Source organism: Bison bison, unplaced genomic scaffold (genome assembly GCF_000754665.1).
Source record: "Bison bison bison isolate TAMUID 2011002044 unplaced genomic scaffold, Bison_UMD1.0 scf7180017864376, whole genome shotgun sequence".
Taxonomy (NCBI): Eukaryota; Metazoa; Chordata; class Mammalia; order Artiodactyla; family Bovidae; genus Bison; species Bison bison.
In genome coordinates, this window is record NW_011494948.1 from 13,710,942 (window position 1) to 13,729,731 (window position 18,790).

Sequence of the window (18,790 nt, forward strand, 5' to 3'; positions counted from 1 at the left end):
TATATACCACATTTTATGTATCCATCTGTCTGTTGGTGAACATTTGGATTGCTTCCACTTCTTAGCTGTTGTCAATTCTGGTATTAACATAGACGTGCATATCTCTTGGAGACCCTGTTTTCAATTCTTTTGTATATATATCTAGAAGTGAGATTGCTGGATCATATGGTCATTCAATTTTAAATTTTAAGGAATGATGCTAAAGCTGAAACTCCAGTACTTTGGCCACCTCATGCGAAGAGTTGGCTCATTGGAAAAGACTCTGTTGCTGGGAGGGATTGGGGGCAGGAGGAGAAGGGGACGACAGAGGATGAGATGGCTGGATGGCATCACTGACTCGATGGACATGAGTTTGAGTGAACTCCGGGAGATGGTGATGGACAGGGAGGCCTGGCGTGTTGCGATTCATGGGGTTGCAAAGAGTCGGACACGACTGAGCGACTGAACTGAATTTCCATAGAAGTTGCACCATTTCATAATCCCACAAGGGCTCTTTTCGTATATTTGAATTGGCTTGTTTTCTTATTGAATTGTAAAATTTCTTTATATATTCTGAATGCTATACCCTTATTAGATATATAATGTCCAAATATTTTTTCCCATTTTATAGGTATTTTTCCACTTTCTTGATAAAGTCCATAGATGTACAATGGTTTTAAATTTTGATATAGTCCAGTTATCTAATTTGTCTGTTGTTGATTGTGTTCACATTCTCATATCTGAGACAAAGCCATTGCCAAATCCCAAATCCCTATATTCTTCTCCAATAACTTTATGGTTTGAGTTCTTGTATTTAGGTTGTTGATCCATTTTGAGTTAGTTTGTTAATGTGGTTTGCAGTTGGGAGCACAACTCCATTCTTTTGCACATGGACATCCAGTTGTCCTACCACCATTTGTTGAAGAGGATATCCTTTCCCTCTTTGAATGACCTTGGCACTTATGTTGAAAATCAATTGGCCGTAGATGTACAAGTTTATTTCTGGCCTCTCGAGTCTGTTCCATTGATTTATGTATCTCTCTCTTTATGCCAGCACCACACTGTTTTGATGTGTAGCTTTGCAGTAGGTTTCAAAATCAGGAACTGGAGTCCTATATGCAATGTATGCTCTTGGAATTTTGATATGGATTGCATTTAACCTATATATCAATTTGGGGAGTATTGCCATTTTTATGACATTGTCTTTCACCTCATGAACATGATATGTCTCTCTATGTATTTAGGTCATCTTTAATTTTTTTCAGTACTGTTTTGTGGTTTTCAGTATGTAAGTCTTTCCCCTGCTTGACTAAGTTTATTCCTAGATAATTTGTTCTTGTGGATAACATATGATATATATTATATATATATATATTATATATATATGCATGCATATACTATTTTTTCTAAGCCATTTGAAATTCAGAAGTATTTCACTTCTGAATGCTTAAGGATATATTCTAAGAACACATAGCCTCAGTATTGTTATCCCATCTAAAACTTATTATTTATATAATACATTCTACTATGCAGCCCATTTTTTAATTTTACTGATTATCCACAAATCTCTTTAGTTTTTCCCTCAAACCTATCAGCTCCAGGGCCTGGCCCCACCCATCAGCAGGTGAGTACCAGCCCCAGGATCCCCTGGGCCATGTAACCAGCAGACACTGCGTGAGATAGGGCCTAGTAGCTAATCAGACTATTGGCCAGCTCCACCTACCAACATATCCAAACAAAGGAACAAGACAAAACTCCAGAAAAAGAACTAAACAAAGTGGTAATAAGCAGTTTACCTGATAGAGAGTCCAAGGTAAAGACCATAAAGAGACTCAATGAACTTGGGAAAAGACTGGATGAACACAGTGAGAAATTTGATAGAGTAAAAATATATAAAGAAGAACCAAGCACAGCCAAATACAATAATGGAAATAAAAAATACATTAGAAAGGATCAATAATTCATACTACACAAGGCAATCTACAGACTTAATGTAGTTCCTATCAAAACGCCAAAGTCAGGGAATTCCTTGGCTATGCACTGGTTAGGACTCCATGCTCTCACTGCCTGGGGCCTAGGTTCAATCCCTGATCAGGAAACTAAGGTCCCACAATTTGGCACTGCAACCCAATTTCTTTTAAAAAGTCATTTTTCACAAAACTAAAACATAGAATTCTAAATTTGTATGAAAACATAAAAGACTCCAAATGGTCAAACAATCATGAGAAAGAAGAAGAAAACTAGAGGCATCATGCTTCCTGATTTTAAAATATAATGAAGTTACAGTAATCAAAACAGTATGCTACTGGCATAGAAAGAGACATATGGATCAATGGAACAGAATAGAGAGCCTAGAAATAAACCCACACTTACATGGTCAATCTATGACAAAGGAGGCAAGAATATGAAATGGGAAAAATAGTGTTGGGGAAACAGGAGAGCTATGTGCAAAAGAAACTGGACTGCTTTCTCACACCGTAGACAAAAACAAACTCAAAATGAATTAAAACTTAACACAATGTTGTAAAGTAATTAGCCTCCAATTAAAATAAATAAATTTAAAAAATTAAAAAAAGATCCTACATTCTGCAATTAAGATCTGGCACAGACAAAATGAAAACCAAAACAAAATAGGAGTCATTCTTAGCACTCCAGTCCACAGGCTAGAGTAGTTTGTCTCTTGTAACTGAACCCTGAATGAATATAACTATTTTAGCCCTTCAGTCTTTCAAGTTGTCATCTTTCAAAGCAAGTAAATTACCCAAAATTAAAGGCTTCAAGCTAACTCATAAGGTCCACAATCTGGTAAAATTCTAGGTAAGGCAAATAACTTTATGCTGTTTCCTTTAATTTCCTGGTAAATTAATTAAGAAGGATATGGTTTTATCTGCTCTTCTTATTAAATTTATATACCATTAAAAAAAATTAAGTACAAGATCTGAAACTATCAACCTCCAAGAAAAGAAAAAACAAAGGCAGTATGCTCTTTGATATTGGTCTTACCAATATTTTTTTTTTTGATGTGTCTATTCAGGCAAGGGAAACAAAAGTAAAAATAAATCTTGCACCAAACTAAAAAAACTTTTGCTCAGTGAAGGAAGCTATCAACAAAATGGAAAGTCTGCCTATGAATGGGAGAAGATATTTGCAAACAATATATCCCATAATAGGTTCATATCCAAAATATACAAAGAACTTGTTTACTCAAAAAAAAAAAAAAAAAAAGGATGAAAAATGGCCAGAGGACATGAATAGACATTTTTCCAGAGAAGTCATAAAAGTGGTCAACAGGCAAACGAAAAGATACTCAGCATCACTAATCACCAAGGAAATGCAAATTCCAAGAGATGATGAGATGATGAGGATGATGAGATATATCATCCATCATAAAAGGAATATTCAAAATAACATCAGCAAAATGGCTGAATACTTTCTTGCTCCTACCCCTCTCATCAAAGACAACCATTCAGCATCCATCAGGGAGAAAAGTGCCTTTGTGGCAGCTTTGGGACCCAAGTTTATTGTGAAACCTTAGTCCAGTCCCAAACCAGGGAGAGATATTTTGTGAAGGTAGTCCTGAATCCAGGGTGCTGACTTCACTGGTCACAGACTTGAAACAGTCCTCAGATACAGAGGACTAAGGTCCCATAATTTGGCACTGCAACCCAATTTCTTTTAAAAAGTCATTTTTCACAAAACTAAAACATACAATTCTAAATTTGTATGAAAACATAAAAGACTCCAAATGAGAAAGAAGAAGAAAACTAGAGGCATCATGCTCCCTGATTTTAAAATATAATGAAGTTACAGTAATCAAAACAGTATGCTACTGGCATAGAAAGAGACATATGGATCAATGGAACAGAATAGAGAGCCTAGAAATAAACCCACACTTACATGGTCAATCTATGACAAAGGAGGCAAGAATATGAAATGGAATATGAAATACAGTCCTCTGTATCTGAGGACTTGGCTACAGCACCATTTGGCTTTGGTTCTGTCACCAGCACTGTTCACTAAGGGACCCAGAAGGTGTCACGCCTATCCATGCATTTGACAACAGGCACTCAGACCTCAGTCTTGCTGTAGATTCCGAAGTGGCTTATGAACAGGGTCTAGCCAGTCTTGCCTGTGATCTGGGAATCCTTGCATATATCCCTCCTAACTCAGTCAAACTGTAGATTTTAAAATAACCTTTAACTGGGATTCAGTCCATCCTAGTCACAGTTAGCAAACAGTCCTGCTGATGGAAGGACTCAGCAGCAGACGCTCTAAACCCTAAAATGGCCCTATACTTGGTTCCAGCGCCTCTGATCATGGCTATGAAGCCGTCCAGCCCACCCAGGGAACCTGGTAGGAGACCCTCCAATCCACACCTCCAGACCTCCACACCTCCAGTAAGGTCTGCAGACCTTACTCTTGTATGTGAAACCTGAAATAACCATGGGCCTCGGTTTCACCCCTTCTCAGCCACAGTCCAGAATCAGTTGTGCCTGTCCAGGGATTCATCCAAATACCAGGTCCTCCCATGGACCTGGTAAGAACTCCAGGTACCTGCTAGTAGGCTGCTTCCTGAGGACCCAGCTGTGGAAACTGAAGCAGATCCTACCAGAATATTGAACAAAGTACTAGAGGTAGTCCCATACCAGACATACCAAATCAGACAGAATTTATACTTGCCCAAACCTCTGGTAACATCCTGCCAGCTAGGGAGTCCGCCCACCCCCACAGACCCAGCCACATCACATAACTGGCTCTCATCCAGCAAGACTGCAATTCTGAAAGTAACCCATCATCCCAGGGAACTGACAGGACCTCTCAGAGATATCTGCACCCCTATGTTCATTGCAGCATTATTCACAATAGGCAAGACAGGAAAACAACCTAAGTGTCTGCTGACAGATGAATAAATAAAGAAATTTTTTCCTGATGGTCCAGGTCTTAGGACTTGGCACTCCCACTGCAGGGTCCCTGGGTTCAATCCCTGCTAGGGGAACTAATATTCTACAAAAAAAGAAAAAGAAAGAAAATTTGGTATCTGTCTATCTGTAATGGAATAGTATTCATCCATTTTTAAAAAACTGCTATTTGCAATAACAGGGACAGCTCTTGAGGGTGTTATGCTGAGGGAAATAAATCAGAAGACAAAATACTGTGTGGCCTCACTGATTTGTGGAATCTAAAAATAAAAAGAGCAGAACTCATAGAAGTAGGATTAGAATGGTGGTTGTCGGGCTGAGAGGTGGTAGAAATGGGAGCACACTGAGTGTTAATCGTCAGTGGGATACACAAGCAGAGAGATCCAGGCACTTTCAGGTACGTAGGCTTGAAGGCTGAGTGACTCAAATGTAAAAGGTGGGTTTGGAGTGGGGGGCCCGTACTAACATGCTGGGGATGCCATAACAAAATACAGCAAACGAGGTGACTGAAAAACAGAAATAAATTTTCTCACAATTCTGGGTGGAGCTAGAAATCTGAGGCCAAGGTGTCAGAGGATTGGTTTCCTCTGAGGCCTCTCCTTGGCTTGTAGCTGGCCATGTTCTCTCTCATATCCACGTGGCCTTTCCTCTGTGTGTGTCTGGGTCCCCATCTCCTCTTCCTCTAAGGACACCAGTCATATTGAATTAGAGCCCTGCCCAATAATTTCATTTTAACTGAATTATCTCTTTAAAGACCGGATCTTCAAAATACAGTTATATTCTGAAATACTGGGGATTAGGACTTCTACGTAAGAATTTGTGGGGGACACAATCCAACTCCTAACAGGGCCCAAAGATCAAGTCTCTTGACTATGAAGAGCCCGACTAAATGGAACACATTTTGTATTCAATAGCGACTTAGCAGCAGCAGCAGCAGCACTGAGTTAAAGTACTTCTCAAAGCACTCAGTAAAGGTATTGGGTTGGTCAAAGAGTTTGCTTGGGTTTTCCCAAAACGTCTTAGAGAAAAACCCAAGGGAACTTTTTGGCCAGCCCAATAAAATTTCCCCTAACTCACCGAGAAAATGAGTTTTTCAAGTGTGTTTAGGGAAAGAGGCATTTTCCAAAAGGAGGTGTAAACACAGAAAGGAAGAGAAGTAGTAAGGAAGGAAATGGAACTTGAGCATTTCAGTAAGCTGTCTCATATTTGGCTCAAGTCAAGAAAACAGGAAAGAAAGATCATTTAGACAAAAACTAAATTTCAAGGGCAATTTCTACTTGTAGGAAGAAACTAATTTTAAAACATGCCATGCTGTGTTTGGGAAAGGAAGCTAAATCAAAGAAATGAAGTTAGGAAAACTTCTTGCCAGTATTCCTCTAAGTATATGCAGGAGCAAGAATTACAATGGCTTTCTCACCCCTTGGGTCAGGGGCTAAGGGACGTTTTTGCAGGTTTGTGGAAAACAAGCTCTGGCATATGTTGATGAAATATTTGGTGGTGGGCAGGAAGGAAAGGGGATGACAAGAAAAATACTAGAATAAATCTTTTTTTTTTAAATCAGATTAAGTCACTATATCACAGCAATCTTCTTTTTGTCCCACCTATTTTCATTCTTTAATAGCTATGTGGCCTTGGACAACTTATGCATTTCATTCTCTCCATTCCTTAATTTCGCCATCTGTAAAATAGTGGTAATACCTTCTTTATAGAGTTTGTGTCAGAGATAAATGAACTTACACTTGAAAAGAGTTAAACAGCTCTGGGAGTGAGTATGGTAGACTCTCAATGAGCGTTAGTCGTCCTCACCATCCTCACCACATCATCACCTGTCATCACCTACATCCCTCTAACTCTGCTCCTGTCACTCTCATTTCCAGGAATGTTTCCTTTCCCCTCCCTCTAAGCTGTGGTGCTTTGGGGAGGCTTTCCCTGAGGGTTCCAGCCTAGGCTGATCTTGCTACGAGGAGGAGATGGCAGGCTGAACTTGGTGCTGAGATGCTGTGGATTAATTCAGTTGGTGGACAGCCTTGAGGCATTACTGAGAACACACCTTCTGGACTCAACAAATTCACATGGCAATTTCATAAAAAATTGGCACTGAGGTTCCAGCAGTTTCTTCCATGAGTGGAAGTTGAGAGTGGGATTTAATCTAGTCGAAGTCGTCATCCAGTAGGAAACCACACAGATCCTAGAAGCACCAGAGAGGGAGGGCGGGGAGAGCTGTGGCTCAGATATAGCCTGGGTCCAATCCCATCCACTTCCTGTTCCTCACTGATTGGCCCGAAAGGTCACCATGACGAAAATTCATGAGCTGTTTGTAGTTCGTTGGTATCTGCAAGGAGATACCCGAATTATTCTCTGAAATTATTACTATAAATCCTGTCAAAGGTTTCTTCAAAATGCATACCCTAAAATACATTCGTAATGTCTTCATATGGAGAGAAATCCCAGCCCTTGTGGTGGGTCCACTCACTTTGGGAATTGTCAGATATTTCTAGGATTAAATTTCTTTACATTTTCACACTTCAGAGGAGGGTCAAGTGTCCTCTAACTTACCATTTGTTCCCCAGGCTGCACAGCTAATTAGAAAGAAGAAAAATCTGTGGCTCTTCATGGTGTCTAGTTTGTAACCTTCCTGGTAATGACTGTCTCTATCTACAGAAGATACTAAATTTTACATTCTTGCCTCCAACTATTATAACGATTAGAGAATTTAGTAAAAAAAAAAAAAAAAAAAAAAGATCTTCTGGGCCCCAATCTTCTTCACTTTAAAGCCCTTGACCTCTTACCTGGACCTCTCTTTTTCAGTAGACAGTGTTTCTTCCCTCTTCTTGCAGAGGTATGAATTGCTTTGGGGCTTCCCAGGTGGCCCAGTGGTAAAGAATCCACCTGCCAATGCAGGAGCTCTAGGAGACAATGGTTTGATCCCTGGGTGGGACGATTGCCTGGAGAAGGAAATGGCAAATCTCTCTAGTATTCTTGCCTGGGAAATCCCATGGACAGAAGAGCCTGGTGGGGTGCAGTCTATAGGGTCACAGAGTGTTGGACACGACTTAGTGATTAAACAACAATGAATTGCTTCAATCTTCTCTCACCCTCCACATGTGTCCAGGTGTTCATATACAGCCTCCATATTCCCCTCTTTCTTTGCATAGAGTTCTGTTAGGACACTTGGTTTTAAGTCACAGAAATCCTATCCAAACTAGCTGAAGCAAAAATGTGACTTCACTATGAGGGTTCCAGTTTATCTTCGGAACATTTCTGTGCAGCTAGATCTCTAAGCAGAACTCAAACCAGGGACTTCTTTTCCACCAAGACTGTCTCTTGTCTATACAGTTCTCTTTGGAACTGCTTCATTATTCTCTTATGCTGGGTACCAGTTCTGCCTATGTCTCCATCCATTGGAACAAGTTACCAATAGTGCCTCAGTTCAAATCTCCATTCCATTAGACAGCTAGATGAAACTGGAAGGGCTCAGTTCTGCTTCCAGATTCCCATGGGTTCATTCTGATTAGTCAGCCTGAGCCAAGTCAATGAACTCTAGCCATGGAGTTGGGTCACAGGGTGTTAACACAGCTGTTCCTATGGTAGCCAGCTGAATGGCGGTGGGGGCAGGGGAAGGTGGGAGGTGGGCAGGAGAAGGTCCCAGAAAAGGAGAGGATTCTGGGACAAAACAATATGTCTACTCCATGGTGTCCCTTCTCTCCAGGCAAATTATATTTCACTTCTTTGCATCTCCTTCATCTCTTTTACATTTTCAATCTGTTTTTCTATCTGGGCATTAAAATTTGCTCAAGGCCCTCCTCTACTAGAAGACCATCCCATAACTCTTCTTCAAGCTCCTGCCCAATCGTGTACCTTTTTTTTTTTTTCCACTGAATAAATTTCATTTGCCCTTTGCTCACATTTTACCCCAACCTGGTCTCCTCCCACCTCCATTTCCTCAAGGAGTTTCTTGGTGTTCGAAAGGCTGAAGACAAGGCAGAGTGAAGGCAGTGTGAAACGTATAGGCCACGGTGAGCAAGTGTGATATCTCTGACGTGCCGGAGACCCCTCCCAACCCATCTCAGTAGCCACAGAGCCCAGCCCCAAGGGCCCCTGGACTGTGAGGCGTGGTACTAACCAGTCCCTGACCCTTCGAGCTTCCTGGTTCCAAGGAGTCTTTGGCCACAGCTCTGCCTGGACCCCACCCAGGCTGCTGATAGTAGGTTTGTTTATCAAAGCCTCCTTTGGTGAAAGGACCTTCTCACACAGAGGCCTGGGGGTGGGGAGGTGCCCTTCAGGCCCTTTGCCATTCACTTCCTCAGGTGAGAATAACTTCCCTGCCAGGCCTGTGTCCTTTAGAATGAAGGAGAAGGTAACAACCACGGGTGGGACCGGAACTGCTACTTTCAGGATACTTCCTGGTGAAGATGGAGCCCCCAGAACTTGTTCCCAACCTGCCTTTCTGGTGCTCTGCGGTATATAGGTGCTTATGGAGACATCCTATTTAACAGAGCCCTTTGCTGCTGTAATTTTTTTTTTTTAACTCTTTACTATGGTAAATTTTAAACACATCGAAAGTAGAGAGACTAGTTTTACAGGTCTACCACCCAGGTTCAACCACTAAGGTTCAACAATAAGCCATTTTAAAGCCAATGTCGTTCCCTCTATACGATCAAACCAACACCCTTTCCCCAAATCTCAAAGCAAATCTCAGAAATGTTTTATCTGTAAATATTTCAGTATGTATCTCTAAACAATCATGTCCCTTTTGGGGGGTTTATTTTTTATTTTGGCATGGTTTATTAAGGTATAACTTATTAATACATGCAGTAAAATTTTCCTTTCTTAGGTACAGTTCTGAGGTTTTAGAAACTCAGTCAGATAACCACACACCCAGGAAATGGAATAGTTCCATTACTCCTCAAAATTTCCCTGTGCCTTTTTGAAGCCAACTCCGACTCCCATCCTCAAGTAACCACGAGTGTGTGCTAAGTCGCTTCAGTCATGTCCGACTTTGTGCGACCCTGTAGACTTCAGCCCCCCAGGCTCCTCTCTCCATGGAATTCTCCAGGCAAGAATACCGGAGTGGGTTGCCATGCCCTCCTCCAGGGGATCTTTCCGACACAGGGCTCAAATCTGAGTCTTTTATGTCTCCTGCATTGGCAGGCAGGTTTTTTACCACTAGTGCCACCTGGGAAGCCCATTTTAATTCCTTGAAAGTGAAAGTGAAGTTGCTCAGTTGTGTCCGACTCTTTGCAACCCCATGGAGGGTAGCCTACCAGGCTCTCCAATCCATGGGATTTTCCAGGCAAGAATACTGGAGTGGGCTGCCATTTCCTTCTCCAGGGGCTCTTCCCAACCCAGGAATCAAACCCGGGTCTCCTGCATTGCAGACAGACGCTTTACCGTCTGAGCCACTAGGGAAGCCCTTTAATTCCTTAGTTTTGCCTTTTCTAGAATGTCATAAAAATGGAATCATAAAGTATGTACCCTCTTGAAGAATCACCTTTTAAAATGTAATCATCGTCACTACATCTCTCCAGTCAGCAATAATTCCCCCATAGCAAATATCCAGTGTTCACATTTCTGCACTTGCTCTAAAAAACATTTGCTTATACCCTGATTAAGGATCTAAACAAAGAATTGGTATTGGTTGTTACATCTCTAGAGAAAATCTAGAAATTTCCTCCTCATTTTTTGTTTTAAGAAATGAGGTTGTCATGAAGGGTTTCCCTTAATCTGGATTTATTTTATTTTTTAATATTTATTTTTATTTATTTATTTGGCTGTGCTGGGTCTTAGCTGCAGCATGCAGGGTTGTGGCATGTGGTATCTAGCTCCCTGACTAGGGATCGAACCTGGGTCCCCTGCATCAGGCATGTGGTATCTTAGCCACGAGATCACCAGGGAGTCCTAATCTGGAATTTATTGACTGCATCTGCATGTTATCCTTGCTTCCATTCCCAGAGCCCTGCTTCTAAAATCTGGTGAACAGACCAGCAGCACTGGCATCACCTGGGAGTTTGTTAGAAATGCAGACTCTTGGACCCCAGTCAACCCCACCTGGGTTTCCCAGGTGGCACTAGTGATAAAGAGTCTGCCTGCCAATGCAGGAGACGCAAGAGACCCAGCTTGTCTTTCTGGGTTGGGAAGATTACCTGGAGTAGGAAATGGCAACTCACTCCAGTATTCTTGCCTGGAAAATTCCATGGGCAGAGGAACCAGGCGGGCTATAGTCCAGGGGCCACACAGAGTCAGAAACGACTGAGCACACACACAAGAACTATAGAATCAGAATTTGCATTTTTAACATTTTTAACAAGATCTCCAGGTGATTCACCTCCCGTGAATGGTAGTTTTGATCTAGTTTAGGTTCACTGCTTTGGGGGGACAAGGCTGCTTTGTAGGTGATGTTGCATCCTTGATTTTTTCTCAACCCAACACATGTGCTCCGGTCTGTCAGGACTTGTGCCTCTTGTTACTCAGGCCTCTGAGAAATGCAGCCATGCCCAAGGATCTGCCCTCTGCCCGCCTCCATTCTCTTTCTCTCCTGAGACCCAGTGAGCTCACTTACCCACAGTGAGCTCATTTACCCCAGGGCTCAGATGTCACCTTTAAAGTCACCATCCACAAATCTTTCTGATCCTGACCTGTCCTTGGTCTCCTAATTTACCTTTCTGGTTACTGAAAGAACATGTCTCCCCAAATATTCAGCCTGCCCTTTAATTTAACACAAAGCCTAAATCACTATTTTCTGTCTTATCTTCCCTTTTGAGTTAGTAACCCAGTCACTTAATTTTAATTGCTCAGGCTACACTGTTTAAAGTTCTCTTCCATTTTTTTTCCTCCACTCTTTTATGTTGTACCTCTAACCAGCAGTTAAGCTTTATTCTCCTGTATTTGTCAGCCACCATTAGGTTATTCTGGGGTAAGAAACAATTCCCCCCAGTTTTCATGGTTGACAGCATGAAGTTATATTATGAGTGGATTGTGGACCAACTCCCACTCTGGGCTCTCTATTTGTCTTCTTCATTCTGGGATCCAGGCTGAAGACGCCGTCCCAAAACAGGGTTTGGGGAAGGGAAATGAGGAATGGCAGAACTAGAAATCACTTTCAAATCCTCTGCTCAGTCATGGACAAATCAATTCCGTGCACATTTCATTTGCCACAGCCATTGGCAAACTCAAGTCCCACATCTGTGGGTTGGGAAAGTGTGTCGAGTATCTGGAATCAGTAGTGCAACCTATCACAACTCCTATTTTCTATGTCTGCTGCATTCCTTACTTCAATTCCTTTTACCCCTGCCTCAACCTTCACTTCTTGCAGCTTAGGATTCACTTCCTCAGGGAAGCCTTTTCCCTGGTACTCTCAGACAAGATCACATTACCTGCTCTTTGCAGTCGTGGGACTTGTACTCTCTCATAGCATGCAGCATAACTGTAATGAACTATTTATGCAATATTTAATCTCTGGCTTTCCTCCTAGACTGCAAGCTCCATGAAGGCAGACACAACTTCTGCTTTGCTCACCATTTGATCCTTGGCCTCTGGAAAACTGTCTAGGGCACATAGCATATTCAGTAATTCTGTAAATGATGCAAAAGAATAAATGCATTTCTTAATCGTGCCCATATTGGGCACCTGGATTATTGGCAGACTTTATCAATAGTTTCTGATGTCTATTTTATTCTTCATCCATCAAGTTTTCCTTCCTAAAGACCTACTCTTTTCACATCATCTATCAGTCTTTTAATTCAGTCTCCTGTGACTTTTCCTGCTGGAACTGTATTGAAGTTTCCTGAATGATTATGCTGTCTTAGACCCTCATCCTTTTGCACATATTATTTCTTCTAAAGAATTCCCCATCCTCAGTGCTCTGCCTGGTCCTCAGTGCTCTGCCTGGTAAAATACTGTATACCTTGTACATCTTAGTTTGGAGGCTGCCTCCTCTGCTCTGCCTTCTTGGTCTCAGTGCAGACTTGGGCCCCTTTGCATCCACATTCTGTGTCTGAACCTCCATTATAGCAACCTCCATTATAGCAACTGTATTCTAATGGTTTGTGGCTTCTACTAGACTAAGCTCGATGAAGCCAAGAGTGATATTTTCATCTTGTAATTACCGAACACTTACTATAGAGCCTGGCATGAAACAGGTGCTCAAAATTGCTGCTATCCTGTTGCAAGCTATAGTTATTTAACAAAGGAACAGTTTCTCTATCCGGAAAGCAGTGGTCAAAACACATGTTAACAACTTCCATGCACTTCAGGCATGGGCAAAGCCTCAGATTTTCAATTAGAATCAATTTACTTTTATTATACATCCAGTCCTAACATTGTTTGTGTTTTTCCAGGGCAGATTAGAGAAGAAGAGAGGCCTGGTGACAACGGAAGGAAGTGCCCTCTGATGACTGTCAGTAAATAATCCAAGAGCACCCACGGCAGCAAAGGTAGCCACCTTCTTGGAGTGGTTGCACCAGTGTTTCCCTGGTGACGTCTTGCTTTCTGCAGCCCTCCCCCATGGCCTTCTGAGCCTGAAGACTGTCTTAGATAAAAACCAAAAACTTGTGGCTTTTTTTTGTTTCTCTCCTAGCTGGAGAAGGGACCAGACTCTGAGCCCTAGTTTCCTGCTGATGAGCCTGATGAAAGAATGACTTCCTTCACTGGATTCTTTTTTTCTTCCTCTTTTCCTTGGTAGCAGCAGCAGCTGCAGTTTTGGCTTGGATTTGTTTTTTCTTTTTTTTTTTCAGGAAAGCTAAGTATATAGTCCATCTAGTCAAGGCTATGGTTTTTCCTGTGGTCACGTATGAATGTGAGAGTTGGACTGTGAAGAAAGCTGAGCGCTGAAGAATTGATGCTTTTGAACTGTGGTGTTGGAGAAGACTCTTGAGAGTCCCTTGGACTGCAAGGAGATCCAACCAGGCCATCCTAAAGGAGACCAGTCCTGGGTGTTCATTGGAAGGACTGATGCTGAGGCTGAAACTCCAATACTTTGGCCACCTCATGCAAAGAGTTGACTCATTGGAAAAGACCCTGATGCTGGGAGGGATTGGAGGCAGGAGAAGAAGGGGACGACAGAGGATGAGATGGCTGGATGGCATCACTGACTCGATGGACATGAGTTTGGGTGAACTCTGGGAGCTGGTGATGGACAGGGAGGCCTGGCATGCTGCGATTCATAGGGTCGAAAAGAGTCGGACACGACTGAGTGACTGAACTGAAGTATATAGTCCAGAGTGAATTTTTTGTTGCTACCATGAGTGCTTTGACTAAAACGGTGATTCTCAAACTTGAATGTGGGTCAAAATCACCTGGAGAGCTTGTTGAGCTGGAGGTTCTTGGACTCCATCCTCAGAGTTTCTGATTCAATAGGTCTGGGCTATGGACCTAGAAATTTGCATTTCTAACAAATTCCTAGGTGGTGCTGGTGCTACTGGTCTCATACCTTGAGAATCACTGGTCTAAAAAACAAGCCTCAATCATGACCAATGATAAAAAACTCTGGCCAAACAGCAAAATGCAGAAAATTTCATCTTTGATCATGTACTTCTTGCTTCATTTACAAAAGTGTTTGCCCTTTTTTTTTCCTCCAAGGGCAGACTTTGTTACTTGATGATTTATTTCCACTTGTGGGACCAGCTGAACTGGATATTTATCATCAGATATTTACTTAGACCAAAAATAAATAGTTATAAATTCTGTAAAAATAGATGCTGGCATCCTGATTTCCTTGCAAGGGTGGTTCTCCAAAACCTGCTCTCTCCTAGATCTCTATCACTGACTCTTATTTAAACCAAAAGTACCAGCAGCAAACTTAGCATCAGAATTCAGCTGTGCCCTCTTCTCTGCTGTCACACCCTGTATTCCCCACCTTATTCCCAGTCTTCCCAAGCTCTCTTTACTCCAGATATCAGATTTTGTATTAAACTATTAATGGCAGTTTCTAAGGCAACATTCTATTAATATGTCTGCTTCAAAATCAACTACTTAATGACAGGTCATGGTGTTAAGTGACTAAGGTTATATCCATTGAAAAAATGTTAGCAATGGACAGCGTGGATGAAAACATCAGAAAAATGTTAAAACACTTCCAAGAAGGCCAACACAGGCGTATTTGGAGTAATGTAACTTGCATCCTTCATGCTGGTCACCAATGGCTTTTGGCCTGAGCACTGTCATTCTGTGCAGTTGTAATTAGGCAGAACCTAAGGGGTCAGCTTTGATTTTGAAACAGAACTGTCATCCACAATAAGACTTCCTGTGTAGGAAGAAAATTCCCATCATTCTCTTAGCAGGACTTGGAGAGAAGAATAAATAATATCCAGCAAATTCCAAATTTCACTGGTACTAAAACATTGTTCTGCATTGTAATATTGCTGAATTTTAGGTACATCTTACAATGAATGGGATTTTATAATCATGGTCGTCCAGGTGACAGAGGAGATGGTTTGTCACTGCCTGAACACACACAAACTCAGTGGTTTTTCCTGGTGGGATGACTTGGGGACTGTAATCTCCATGTTTCCGTCAACAAATGGTACAAGGACAATTTGGAAAAGAAACATGCTTCCCGTTGTCTGAAAACCTTCTATTGACACCTTCAGGTAAGATCAAGAATATGCCAGCTTTCAAAGGTGTACACGAGATATTCATGGCTGGAAAGCACACAGTAGTGAAGTACTGTTAAAATTGCTGCATCACCAGGACTTGGTAATTAAGGACACTGGCAGTTTTGAGTCAAAAAATGATTCAGAGGAATAGAGATTCTGTGTGTGAAGAAACTACAGGAATTCCTTAATGAATTTCTTCTGCTTTTATTTTTCTTTTTATTGTGGGCTCAAGGATGATGTATAATGATATATGTCTAAGTCTAAAAGCTCTCATTCAATAAATAGTTCAAACTAAATGATAAAAAAAATCTTTTACAAATGATTTAATTGGGGATATCTTTCTTTTTAATAGCAGCTCTTAACCTTTTTGATCTGAAGACTCCTATAATACTAAAAACTTAAGGAATATAAAGAACTTCTGTTTAATAATATCTACCAATATTTACTATATTAGAAATTTACAGAGTCTTATTTTTTATTGCAGTATAGTTTATTTACAGTGTTGTTTAGTTGCAGGTGTATAGCAAAGTTATTCAGATATATATATATATATATACACATACTTTTTCAGATTCTTTTTCCTTATAGATTATTATAAAATATTGAGTTTAGCTCCCTGTGCTATACAGTAGGTCTTTGTTCATTATTTATTTTTTTTTTTTGTATATAGTAGTGTTTATATCGGAGAAGGCGATGGCACCGCACTCCAGTACTCTTGCCAGGCAAATCCCATGGACAGAGGAGCCTGGTAGGCTGCAGTCCATGGGGTCGCTAAGAGTTGGACACGACTGAGCGACTTCCCTTTCACTTTTCACTTTCATGCATTGGAGAAGGAAATGGCAACCCACTCCAGTGTTTTGGCCTGGAGAATCCCAGGGACGGTGGAGCCTGGTGGGCTGCCGTCTATGGGGTCACACAGAGTCGGACACGACTGAAGTGACTTAGCAGCAGCAGTGTTTATATGTTAATCTCAAACTCCTAATTTATCCCTTTCTCCACTTCCCTGTTTGGTAAACATAGGTTTATTTTCTATGTCTGTAAGTCTATTTCTGTTTTGTAAATAAATTTACTTGTATCATTTTTCTTAAATTCCACATGTAAGTGATGTCATATGACATTTGTTTTTCCCTATTTGGTTTACTTCACTTACTATGATAATCTCTAGATCTGTCTGTGTTGCTACAAATAGGAGTATTTAATTCTTTTTATGGCTGATTAATAGTCCATTGTTCCTGTATATATACCCCACACCTTCTTTAGTCATTCATCTGTCAATGGACATTTAGTTTGCTTCCATGTCTTGCTGCTATGGAAATAGGGCACATGTACCTTTTATAGTTTTTTCTGGATATATGCTGAGGAATGGGATTATTGGGTTAAATGGGTGTTTTATTTTTTAGGACACAGTGGAACTGGCTGTCTAGGAAGAGGACAGGATAGGAGTTGGGACAAAGTTGAACAGAGAAGTGTGGTCTGGCTCCCAGGGGTGAAAGCTGGGTTTCCTGGAGTATAGGAGAGGAGTTGGGGCCTGCAGTTTCTGCCAGTGATGGAGGTCTGGAACGATAAACAAATGGCTGTGCAGGAACCTGTGGAAGATGGACACTGGGGGCATAAGGCCCTGGAGCCCTAGCCAGGGTCCAAGTGGAGAGTCAAGTCAGAGAGAGGTAAGGCCCTGGGGAGGTGCTGGCCTTCAGGGTACCATGTAGGCTGGAGCAAGGAGAGCCTAGTGACAGTCACCTTACAAGGGCCTCTTCTGCCACTGCTATCTTGAGCTGAATTTCTGGAGCTGCCCAAGGAAGAAGGATGAGAGCCATGACCAACCAAAACTATTTCTCCAGATATCGGTGGGACTAGATTAGCTTTGATGTAGAAACTACATGATCTCAGGTGACCCGGGCCTGCAGAGGCTTGAAGCAGGATTTCTGCTTCTGGCCAGAGATTGAAATCAGGCCTCGACAGTGAGAGTGCTGAGTCCTAGCCACTAGACCACCAGGGACCAGTGGTCAGTGACAAGGCCCTGGCCTGTCAGCTGTGTAGAAATGAATTTCCATATAGATACAGAGAGAAGTGAAACAAGTAAAGTGTTTTATTAGGAGGAAAAGAGTACACGTGTAGGATAGGCACACAGGCAGGTTCAGAGAGTGAGAGAGAGAGTCGTATCCTCGCAGTAGCTTGAATCACTTTTATGGGGCATTTCTTTTGGGTTTCCTTTAGCCAGTCATCTTGCTTTGCCAGGTTCAGCGTCTGTATTTGGTGTATCTTAGGGTTCTCCCATGTGTGTGCATGCATCTCTTGGCCAAGATGTATTCTAGCAAAGAAAACCATGGGTATCAACATCACTTACTATGGGGTGGCACCCCCTCCCTTTTTTTACCTCCAGGGAACCTTTCTGAGCAGGTCTAGTCAGAAAGGTCCTCTTGACTTTTCGAATGAGGGGATCTCCTCTGGGAGCACAAAGTGACACATGAAAACTCTTCAACAAGTGCCTGGTACATGCTGCTGCTGCTACTGCTAAGTCACTTCAGTTGTGTCCTACTCTGGGTGACCCTATGGACAGCAGCCCACCAGGCTCTTCCATCCACAGGATTCTCTAGGCAAGAATACTGGAGTGGGTTGCCATTTCCTTCTCCAGCCTGGTACATAGTAAGTGCAATATATGCGTCATCATCTCTTGTACCTAGGGTGTTCTGGAGGTGCCATACCTGTCACACTGCATCCTTTGGGGGTTCGGATAGCTGAAGTTTGACCCGATGGGTAATAGAAGACTTTATTCTAGCATTGGAGTCCAAGGGGCGGAGGGCAGGAAAGTATTCAAAATTGCAGCAGCAACAGGGTTTGGGTGGCAGAGGCTGCGTGGGAGAGTCCTTGGTCCCCTACTCCAGTCCCCAAGGTCTTCCTGCTCCGGCCCACCGCACCAAGCAATCCCTTACTGACTTCGGAGGGACTGAGGGCTTTTCTCTGCCGTGAGAGTGGGTGTCCCACGTATCACACAGGCAAGTCTGAGCAAACTTCCCCAAGATTCCGTGGGGGTCCGGTCCCCCTGGGTTTCCTCCTTAATTTTAAGTTTTGCCAGGGCGAGTTCTGTCACAACTCGCTTAACAAGGGTAGGGGGCGCCTACAAGTCTGAGCCGGAAGGTGGGCGGGGGCAGGCCTGTCAAAGCCTTTGCCACCTGCTGGGAACAGGCGTATTTAGAAGCGGGTGCAGGGGGCCGATCCCGCCTCCCCTCGTGCCCCCGTCCCCCGCACATCCCGCCTCTGGGGTGGGCGTGGCCGGCCCTGGGTCCCGCAGGCTGCCCCAGG